The sequence below is a fragment of the Papaver somniferum genome, chromosome 4 (assembly GCF_003573695.1).
Source record: "Papaver somniferum cultivar HN1 chromosome 4, ASM357369v1, whole genome shotgun sequence".
NCBI lineage: Eukaryota > Viridiplantae > Streptophyta > Magnoliopsida > Ranunculales > Papaveraceae > Papaver > Papaver somniferum.
Window position 1 is genome coordinate 28,718,725 of NC_039361.1, and position 8,080 is coordinate 28,726,804.

An 8,080-nucleotide genomic window follows, 5' to 3' on the forward strand; every position below is an offset into this window, starting at 1 on the left:
TTGTTTTATTATTGAACCGCACAAGGGGGAGTGTTACAGGGCCTACGGCCCATGGATGTGCGGTCCAAATAAATTCCTAGGGTTGTATATAAAGGAAACTATGCAATGCATCTACTCTAATCTCCTAATAAGTTTGTTCTTCTCCTTCCTCTTATCTTTCCCTGTTTCATCCATAATTCTCCTAAAACACTTATCTTTTATTTTTATATTAACACATATCAATCAATCATTGCACAAACAAATATATAATTCTACATGACTAGCAATCAATCATCGCACAAAGAAGTATATAATTATAAGATCCGAATCGACACCACAGAATATTATTATAAAATTCAAATCAATTATTATAAAACTCAAATCAATTGATATTAGATGCGTAGACATGGATTTTCACCACGGATTTAACCAATTGATTGTGGGATGCATATAGATATTGAACAGGTCTAGAACAAACATCAGATTAATTGTAATTATAGATTCAAATCAATTTTCCCCATGTATTTAATAGATCGAATATATAGAGACACAATTATATTGGATAATGCCAAAATCAAAAACAAGAAAAACGGGAAAAAATATATGAGAAAGTAGATGCAACTTATCTGATTGATTTGATTCCAACGAAAATTTCTTAGATAATTGATTTCGTTCCAGCGAAATATATATATATATATATATATATTCACTATTCACCAAGGACACGTATTTGCTTCAAAATAGTAAAAGTGAAAAGGTTTAATATTTTCCAAAAAAGAAAAAAGGTAAATCTTATCTAAGATTTCCACCTTAGATATGTCTTCCACTTGTCTACCACTTATAGGTTGTTGTAATTATAGATAGGATTCTCAAAAAAGAAAATCTTATCTCTTTTGTTTCTTGCAAACTTTCCCCTATATAAATACCCGTTAAGGGAAAGGGAAAGAGCAAGTTTTTAGTTCTCAAGAGTCATTGTCTATAAGTTTGAGAGTGAAAGTTTCTGAGTGTTTCCTGCTTTGAGAGTGATAGTTTGTGAGTGTTTTCATGTTCTAAGTGTGAGTTTGAAGTTGTTTGGTGTGCTATCTATTAAGGAATAAAAGACTATTGTGTAAGTATCTCTACCCGTTATCTATGTTTTAAATTTCTTTTAATTATGAAGATTCCTTTTAATTTTCTATTAATCAGTTTCTAAATTATCTTTCAATCACTATTTATATTTATTAGTTTTAATAATATATTCTGTTTTGAAGTTTTATATATATATATATATTCTGTTTCAAAATAAAGATTATACAAAACCTGGGAACGTTTTGGTATCAGAGCCATTTAAAAGGGGAGATAAAGTGCTAAATATTAGTCGCAGTGAGCTCGTAAAATAAAACCTCTTTAAAAAATTAGAGCATTGATTCCTGTTGACCGTTTACAGCTTTATAAACCCTAATTATGGCTAGCTTTGTCAGATCGTTTTCAAAGAAAAATAGTTTGAAAAATAAAATAACCCTTAATTCAGAAGAGGTCATAATGCATGATATTAAAAAACAATTACAAAATTGGAATATTCCTAAAGTTCCAGTTAATGAAGTATATAAGAAAGGATCTTTTCAATTCAGAAGCGATTACGCAATTAAAACTGTAGAAAAGACCATATCTATAATTGATTCGAATGATAATTTTGAGCTTTTCTCTCCTTGAATGATAGAAGATCATAAACAAAAAAGATTTAATTATCTTCATATAGGCTTAATCCAAATAGCCGTAAAACCATTGACAAGGACAGGATTAAATAATTCTGTACTCTTATGTGTCAGGGATTGTAGACACAATAAATTCACTGATTCGTTATTAGGAATTATTGAGTCCACCTTATGTGAAGTTCCAATTTATTTTAATTGTTTCCCAAATTTTTCGGTGTCTCTGTCTGATCCAGGACTCCTTAAAACTCTAACTTTAAATGTTAGAACTCAGGGGTTTGATATGGTCGCAGGGTCGCAGAACTTAGCCGTTGTGTATAGAATATATTATAAGGTTATGAATACCTTATGTCCTAATGCTCAAGTTTATGACACAAAAGGTCAGACTACTCTTTTTCATACCAATATTGGTAAAGCCCATACAATTATTCCCAGAACCATAAAGTGGGATCAGGTTACCCTCCATGAAAAGTGAACTTTACAGGTAGAAGTTCCAGCAAAGCCTTGCCAGAACCAAAATCTCCAACAAATAATTGAATATGAAGATGGAGATGTGGAAATACAGTTTACATCTTTCAGGAAAACTAGGCTTAAGATATCAGAAGGCGAGGGAAGTGCACCAAGGCCATCTGTAGCATCTTCTTCTTATACAGATCCTATTCATAATTTTATAAATGACCCAAATGATATTATTATAGAAGGAGTTAAACAAACCGCGCATCAGGTTAATAAACCTTATTATAAAGTAGAAACGCCAAAATCTACGGTTAGAAATATTCCTGAACAAGTAGAACCGACATTCTCTGATCTAGAATTTGAGATAAATGTGATCCAAAAACCATCATTGGATTTACAAGAACTTAGAAAAGAGTATCATAGTTTAGAAAATACAAATAAAAGGGCTTGGTTTGAATCCAACTTTAGTTCTAATAGAAGAACAAGAATATATAAAACTTATGCTCTATACTTAAGTCATAATAGAAATCCAAACCCATTTTTCACCTGGTTTGAAGATTTTACCAAAACTTAAAAAAAAATATAAATATAAGAGATCGCTTAATATGTTGGAAACCCAGTTTCAATCTTATACGACAAAAGATGGAAATGTTATTCAGTCAATCCATCCACCAGAAGTAGTCCTTGATATCAAAGGTGCTATAGCAGCCCCATACAAATTAGAACATAAGGGAACTGATTCAGTAGCTAACCATAAAGATATTGGTCAGTTAATACAACAAAATAACTACACCAATTTATATTTACATTCGATAGGAAAACAAACGACAAGAATTGAAGGCTTGTTAAACAAGGATAAAATCCAACATATACAACCTAATGAGCTTAAACTTAATCCGGCACCATCTAGTGGATTATTATTTAAACCAAACCCAATAATAGATCCAAATGTCTTCAGGTTGTCCAACCCAGATAATAGATTTGTAGATGCACTAGTAGAAAAGCTAGGAAAATTAAGCTTATCTGCTTCAGGCCCATCTAAAGCATCCAAACAATCAAAAGAAGGAATAAATGTTCTGTTCAAACACGAAGAATACAGTGATATAGATATAGAAGAACTGGAAGAAATTTTTCATTCATCAAATTCTGGTAATATTAACAACAATTCTGATGACATTAATAAAATATCTTTTGGAAAAAATAAATATACACCGACAGTTCCTACAAGAAATTATTACCCTAGACCAACACCGGTAGATTTACAACTGGAAGAGGATTATAATTGGAATCAGACTTCGTTTGATGGAAGATCCATAGTTGAGTGGAACATAGATGGTATGACAGAATACCAAATAGTAAATATCATAAGACAAATGTCGATGTATGCTTCTGCTTCTAGACTCATTAAAAAAAACAAATTGCTGAATCCATAGTTACTGGATTTACTGGCCAACTTAAAGGATGGTGGGATTTCCATATGTCCGACCAGGCAAAATATAGCATTTATATGGCAAAGAAACCAATCAAGCTAGAAGATGGTACTGAATACTCTCAGGAAGATATTGTTAGTACCCTACTTTATACCATTGGCCTGCACTTTGTAGGATGTAATAGCCAACAAATGGAAAGATCTAGGGAATTACTTATTAATCTTAAATGTCCTACCCTCTTCCATTATAGATGGTACAAGGATGTATTCTTCTCAAAAAAATTTAGCAGAGAAGATTGTTCCTCTAATTCTGATTTTTGGAAAGAGAAATTCGTTTCAGGGTTACCCCCTCTGTTTGCTGAAAGGGTTAGAAATAGACTAAAATCAAAAAATATTCAACAACGTATTGAGTATGGCGAATATACTTTTGGCCAACTATCTTCCGAAACTCCAAAAAAATCAAGCACAAAGAAAAATTTTTGTTCTTCTTAAAAGAGGAGATTCAATATAAGCAAATAGAAGAGAAACTAAATTGCCCAAAACTCCAAAAAAAAATCAATGATTTTAATGATCTTCTAGTGAAAGAAGTTTGTGCTGAAATCCCAAATGCATTCTGGGAAAGAAAACAACATATAGTAGAATTACCTTATGAACCAGATTTTTCTGAAAAAATGATTCCAACAAAAGCCAGACCAATTCAAATGAACAATAGATTATTAGAAATATGTAAATCTGAAATTCAAGATTTACTAGATAAAGGTTTGATTAGAAAAAGTTACTCTCCTTGGAGTTGTCCTGCATTTTATGTAGAAAAAGCAGCTGAATTAGAAAGAGGAGTTCCGAGATTAGTCATCAACTATAAGCCTTTGAATAAAGCATTAAGATGGATTAGGTATCCAATTCCTAATAAAAAAGATCTTTTAGATAGATTACATAATGCTGTCATATTTTCAAAATTTGACTTAAAGTCAGGATATTGGCAAATTCAAATCGCAGAAAAAGACAAGTATAAAACTGCATTTACGGTTCCCTTTGGATATTATGAATAGAATGTTATGCCATTTGGTTTAAAAAATGCTCCATCAGAATTCCAACATATTATGAATAACATATTTAATTATTATTCAACTTTTACAATTGTATGCATTGATGATGTATTAATATATTCTGAATCAATTGAGCAACATTTTAAACACTTATCAATATTCCTCAAAATAGTAAAACAGGCCGGATTAGTGGTATCTGCAAAAAAGATGAAAATATTTCAAACCCAGGTTAGATTCCTTGGTCACAATATTAATAAAGGTACTATAATACCTATAGAACGGGCTATATCCTTTGCTGATAAATTTCCTGATGAAATCAAGGATAAAAAACAATTACAAAGATTCTTAGGAAGCTTAAATTATATAGCAGATTTTTATAAGGATTTAGCTAAGGATAGAAAACCTCTATATGCAAGATTACGGAAAAACCCTGCTAATTGGAGCAGTGATCATACAACTGCTGTTATAAAAATCAAAGCTAAAACTAAAGAATTTCCATGCCTAACTATAGCGAATCCAACAACCTACAAAATAGTTGAGACTGATGCTTCAGATGTCGGATATGGAGGAATCCTTAAACAAAGGATTCATAATAAAGAGCAATTAGTAAGATATACCTCAGGTGTATGGAAATCGGCACAACAAAATTACTCCACCATTAAAAAAGAAATATTGGCAATAATTCATTGTCTTACTAAATTTGAAAGTGATTTGTTAAACCAGGAATTTCTTATTAGAGTGGATTGTCAGGCAGCTAAGGAAGTATTGGTAAAGGATGTTAAAAATTTAGCCTCTCGGCAAATTTTTGCAAGATGGAAAGCCATTTTATCAGCGTTTTATTTTAAAATTGAATATATAAAAGGTGAAACTAATTCTCTACCTGATTTCTTGACTCGTGAATTTTTGCAGGGGAAGCATGGACTGCCAGATAACTAGGGGAAAGGCTCCTCAATTTTCTTACCCATCTCCTAATAAAAGGAACAAAAGTAATCCTATTATGGTTAAAGGAAACCCAAATAAGGGAAAACAATATTCTTCTTTAGAAGAAAAGTCGGCATTTATAATGTCCACATCAATACCGCTTTTAGCGGTGGAAACAGAACATGCTAACAGAGATCCTGCAGAAGTTGCAAGCATGTACTTAAAAGAGCATATTTTACCACATTATGGTAAAACTAGAGAGTTTTATGAAACAATACTCATAGAGACAGGATCTATCCTTTTAACACATAACACCGCCAACAGTAATGGTAATGGTCCTCCTGCGTTCTCCAAGCTTGTTATTCTTAAGGTATTATCATACCGAGATTGGGGAATGAACCCTCATGGGTTAAAAAAATTCAATGATCACCCCCATATCAAACCGAGATCATATTCTTATACTGATTATATTAAAGCATGGACACATATTTTTTGCTATCAAACTCAGATATTCTCTCATTCCTGGTATATTGGTTTTAAACTCAATACAATCAAAGAGCTACCAAATTGGTTCAGAGCATGGCTAAGTAGTTGGGGGCCATGCCCGGAGATTTTACCTGCATATATTGTAGATATGTTAAATAAGTTTATCAAGGCTAATAGCCAATCTTATGATATAAGAAGATTAATGCAGTGGTTCTTTATACTGTATGAAATCCCATGGATTCTAAGATGGAATTATTCGATTCCACAAGATAATGATCCTGATTGGGATTATATCCCTTATTTAGAAAGGCAATTATATATCAAATGGTGGGATAGATATAATGCAGCACATCTACAACCATCTACATTTAACATGCATTTTGTTGCAGCTCAGCTTATGGTATCGGCATCAACCACCTCAATGCCGATGGAATTCTCAACCCACATACTCGCACTAAAGCATAGGCACGGGGACTTGTCAAAGGAAGAATTTAAGAATCATATTTTGGAGGCACTTGATAACTAAGATTTGGGTTCCCAACCGTCCTCGTCAAAAACCTTTGAGGAAGAAGAGATAAAATCGAAAAATACAGAAGACCTAAATGCAAATGGTGATGATTGCTTTGGAATGATTTAGGGTTTAAATGGTTCGAAGAAGATAGAAAAATTCTAATTATTTTCCGGCAAAAAAATTGGTCAACTTTTCATCAACAGGAAGTAGGATCTGTATAAGAAGAAGATGATACAGATGGCCTTGGTGCACTTCCCTCGCCTTCTGATATCTTAAGCCTAGTTTTCCTGATATCTTCATATAGGCTCTCCTTCACATTAGGTGGACTCAATAATTCCTAATAATGAATCAGTGAATTTATTGTGTCTACAATCCCTGACACATAAGAGTATAGAATTATTTAATCCCGTCCTTGTCAATGGTTTTACGGCTATTTTGATTAAGCCTATATGAAGATATTAAATCTTTTTTTTTATGATCTTCTATCATTCTAGGAGAGAAAAGCTCAAAATTATCATTCGAATCAATTATAGATATGGTCTTTTCTACAGTTTTAATTGCGTAATCGCTTCTGAATTGAAAATATCCTTTCTTATATACTTCATTAACTGGAACTTTAGGAATATTCCAATTTTGTAATTGTTTTTCAATGTCATGCATTATGACCTCTTCTGAATTAAGGGTTATTTTATTTTTCAAACTATTTTTCTTTGAAAACGATCTGACAAAGCTAGCCATAATTAGGGTTTATAAAGCTGTAAACGGTCAACAGGAATCAATGCTCTAATTTTTTAAAGAGGTTTTATTTTACGAGCTCACTGCGACTAATATTTAGCACTTTATCTCCCCTTTTAAATGGCTCTGATACCAAAACGTTCCCAGGTTTTGTATAATCTTTATATTGAAACAAAATATATATATATATATATATATAAAACTTCAAAACAGAATATATTATTAAAACTAATAAATAGAAATAGTGATTGAAAGATAATTTAGAAAATACAAATAAAAGGGCTTGGTTTGAATCCAACTTTAGTTCTAATAGAAGAACAAGAATATATAAAACTTATGCCCTATACTTAAGTCATAATAGAAATCCAAACCCATTTTTCACCTGGTTTGAAGATTTTATCAAAACTTACAATTTAAATAAATATAAGAGATCGCTTAATATGTTGGAAACCCAGTTTCAATCTTATACGACAAAAGATGGAAATGTTATTTAGTCAATCCATCCACCATAAGTAGTCCTTGATATCAAAGGTGCTATAGAAGCCCCATACAAATTAGAACATAAGGGAACTGATTCAGTAGCTAACCATAAATATATTGGTCAGTTAATACAACAAAATAACTACACCAATTTATATTTACATTCGATAGGAAAACAAACTACAAGAATTGAAGGCTTGTTAAACAAGGATAAAATCCAACATATACAACCTAATGAGCTTAAACTTAATCCGACACCATCTAGTGGATTATTATTTAAACCAAACCCAATAATAGATCCAAATGTCTTCAGGTTGTCCAACCCAGATAATAGCTTTGTAGATGC